The following is a 4,153-nucleotide window of genomic DNA, read 5'->3' on the forward strand; positions in this document are numbered from 1 at the left end:
TTGCTGACTCCCCACTTGCCCTCTCTTGCTTTTCTTCCCCTTTCTTTCCTTCTTGAACTCACCCAGAATAAGATGGCAGCTACAGGGGACTTGGACTCCTGAGGTATGGACATGTTCTCAGTAGAGGAGTCAGTGAAGAAGGTGGGAGTGGGGGAAGGCAGAAGCTCCTGGGTAATATTGTGAGGATGAAAGTAAGTATGGTGATGTCAAGTAAAACTGGGATGATGATGATGATGATGATGATGATGATGATGATGATGATGATGATGATGATGAAGAAGAAGAAGAAGAAGAAAAGAGACAGAAGCAAAGCCAGAAACAAAAGTTTCAGAAAAGAAGAAAATAGCAGAGAAAATCAGAGGCAGAGCAACAACAGAAGAAAAGACAAGAAGAAATTAAGAAAAGTTTGGAAGAGTTTGAAGAATCAAGGTGCTTAAACTGGAAGAAAAATTAACAGGTAAACTATGACTAAAGAAATTATTGGAAGAGGTAGACCTTGAATGAGCAATTTTAAACCTTTGTGGTTAAAAACAAAGTCTTAGAAATAGATGTCATGAATTTCTCTTCAAGAGATGACTTCTCAGAGTTGGCAAATTACTAAAAGGTAAAATTTACATAGTATGAAAAATCTCCATAATATATCAGTTTATTGGAAGTCTTAGTTTGAGATGTGTGTATTTAATTGAAAATTGTTGACTTGAAAAAGATTACTCATTCATTGACAATGCTATGCAGTGAAAAACAGATACAAGAAAATCAAAGCAAATCCCCTCCCCCAAAGTGTGGTTCCTAGAAGTGAATTTGTTTACAAAGAAAGAAAGATGTTGCAGACTTTGATGGTGCATAAGTGCAAGATTTTAATATTTCATGTGACATTTCAACTTTTCTGCCATTGTCTTCTATTGTCCCTAGTCCCTTCAAAATGTAACAATTTCCTTTCCTTTCAGTTCTGTGAAATACTACAATCAAAAGCATTGCATCTTTCTATTGCTAACTCAATCCCTTGACACTTAGGTATTAATGCAATGGAGAACTTGGTTCTTGTTAACAAGAAGTTAAAATTAGGAAGCTCAGATGCTATTAAGTCACAGTAAAAGAAATCTTAATAATGCTGTCATTGATGCTATCGTGTTCCAGGGCAGTAGAGTCAATAAATTGGAAAATAATTGCAACATGACTAAAAATGTGTAGTATTTATCAGCATCATTCAATAATACAACCTTAACAATACTTCTTTCAAATATTTCATATCTTGTGAACAAAAGCAGTTTGCAACAAGGGCAGGTCAGTATGGACCTAGTATTAAAATTTTTTGTCTTAATGTGGACAGTAAGGAGTTTTAAAAATATATTGCAAGGAAGACTGCTTATTTCAGAGTAAGGATACCATGCCACAAATGGTTACTAGTTTGACATTTAAAAAAAATTAAATGATCCCAAATCACCAATCTTGAAGTTGCAGAGGTGCTATCTCCATTACCATATTTGACAAAATCCAACTTTTGGTACAGCTCTTAAGAGGGAGGAAATACTTAACCTGTTTATTTGCCTGATTTAAGATGTCTGAGAAACAAAACTTCCTTTGTTTTCCTAGGCTGAAACAGAACAACTTTCAGAGGGTTTTGTCATTTCCTCTCCTTTCAAAATATGCTTAGCAAACTTAATAGTTGCTATAGTTTGGCAAATTGTTAAGAATCATGAAATTTGCAATGTTTTAAAGCAACTAATTTAATAAAATCACTATTGTGAGGACTTAAAAAACTACAATGTTCCAATTACCCATATCCCCTCCTACTCTGAACATTTTTGTTTTTTGTCATGTTGGCAAATTTGATAGGTGTGACTTGGTAACTCAGAGTTGTTTGAATTTTCATTTCTCTAATCAATAATGATTTAGAGTATATTTTCATAATAATTTCTTCATCTGAAAATTTCCTGTTCATATCATTTCACCATTTATTAATTGGGGGATGACTAGTATTTTCAAAATTTGATTCAATTCACTATTTGTTTTGGAAATGATTCCTTTGTCAGAATCACTAGTTTCAAAAATTGTTTCCAAATTTCCTGCATTCCTTTTAGTCTTGGTTGCATTGGTTTTGTTTATGCAAAATCTTTATAACATTATACAGATGAAATTATCTACTTTGCAATGTATAATGTCCTTTGTTTTTCTTTGGCAATTAACTCTACATAAATCTGGCAGATAGACTATCCCTTGTTCTCCGAACTTGCCTATGGTATCAACTTTTATATCTAAATCTATACATTTCAACCTCTTCTTGGTAAAGGGTGAGAGCTATTAGCCTAGGCCTATTTTCTCCCATAATACCTTCCAGTTTTCTCAGGAGCATTTGTTAAAGAGTAATTTCTCATCCCGGAATCTAATGTCTTTGAGGTTAACAAACAGTAGATCACTATAGTCATTTACCAAAAGTTTCATTTGTACCTAAACTATTCCATTGATCCACCCTCTATTTTTTAGTACCAATAACTTTTGATGACTGAAACTTTATAAAATAAAATAATTGAGATCTGGTATGGCTAGGTCACCTTCCTATGTACTTTTCAAATTAATTCCCTTGATATTCTTGAACTTTTATTCCTCCAATGATTTTGTCTTTTATTTTCCTAGATAAATAAAGTAATTTTTTAGTAGATTGATTACCTTGGCACTGAATAAAGGATTTAATTTAGGTAGAATTTTTATTTTTATTTATATTACTTTGGCCTGCTCATGAGAAATTGACATTTGCTCACTTATTTAGATCTGATTTTATTTGTGTGAAAAGCCTTTTATAAATTTTTTCTCATATGGTTTTTAAATTTATCACGGCTGGTCAATTCCCAAATAATTTATGTTGTCTACAGTTACTTTAAATGGGAATTCTCTTTCTATCTCTTTGTTGGTATAAATAGAAATGCTGGTGATTTTAAAAGTTTTATTTTATATATTGCGACTTTGCTGAAGTTGCTAATTATTTCAAGTAGATTTTTAGATGATTTTCTAGGATTCTCTAGACATACCATCATGTCATCTGCCAAAAGTGAAAGTTTTGTTTCATTAGCTATTGCATTTCCTTCACTTTTTTCTTCTCTTATTGATAAAGCTAACATTTCTTTTTTATTAATTTATTACACATTACTAAAATAGTCTTGTTACAAAGTAAACATAATCGCCCCTCTTCCCACAAAGAAAAAGAAAGCCCATGAAAAATAAAGTGTGTGAAAAAGAAAAAAAATTATGCTTAGTCTGTGCTCAGATAACATCAGTACTGTCTCTAGGATGGATTACATTATTTATCTTAAGTCCATCAGAAAAGCTGCTTCAATATTTTTTCCACAGTTGCCATTGCTAATTCTATTACTCTCCATCTATGCCTCCCCATTCCCATTTATTCTATTCTCTCTCTCTCTCTCTCTCTCTCTCTCTCTCTCTCTCTCTCTCTCTCTCTCTCTCTCTCCTTTCACCTTGTCCCTCCTCAAAAGTGTGTGTGGGTCAGCCAAGTGGCAGTGAACAAAGCATCAGCCCTGGAGTCAGGAGGATCCAAGCCCAAATACAGCCCCAGACACCCAACAATCACTCAGCCCTGTGACTCCAGGCAAGTTACCCAACCCAACCACCCTGAAAGAAAAAAAAAAGTGTGTTGTATCTGACTATCCTCCTCCATGATCTTCCTTCTATATCACCTACACCTCCTCTCCCCTTCCCCTCTCCTCTTTTCCCATCTCTTTCCTCTACCTTTTTTCTCTAGATAAGATAGATTTCTATACCCTATTGAATGTGTATGTTGGTTTTCCTTTGAGCCATTTCCAATGAGAATGAAGGCTCACTCATTCCCTCTTACCTTCTCCCTTCTACTCCATTGCAATAGTTTTCTTGATTCTTTTATGTGAAATATCTTAGCCCATCTTACCTCTCCTTTCCCTTTCTTCCAGTACATTGCTTTCTTACCTATTGACCCCATCTTTATAATATATTAAACCTTCATATTCAGATCTCTCCTGTGCCTTATCTTTATATTGTCCTTCTGACTGCTCTAACAAATGAGAATATTCATATGATTTATCAGTATCATCTTGCCATGTAGAAGTAAAAGCAGTTCAACATCATTAAATCCCTCATAATTTGCTCTTCTCATCTACCCTCTCAA

General features: G+C 34.0%; 1 pseudogene; it reads left to right on the forward strand.

The window, feature by feature from the left end:
- Positions 1 to 214: 214 nt before the first annotated feature.
- On the forward strand, positions 215 to 793 carry LOC141499029 (eukaryotic translation initiation factor 3 subunit J-like; annotated as a pseudogene).
- Positions 794 to 4,153: the final 3,360 nt, after the last annotated feature.

Source organism: Macrotis lagotis, chromosome X (assembly GCF_037893015.1).
Source record: "Macrotis lagotis isolate mMagLag1 chromosome X, bilby.v1.9.chrom.fasta, whole genome shotgun sequence".
NCBI lineage: Eukaryota > Metazoa > Chordata > Mammalia > Peramelemorphia > Peramelidae > Macrotis > Macrotis lagotis.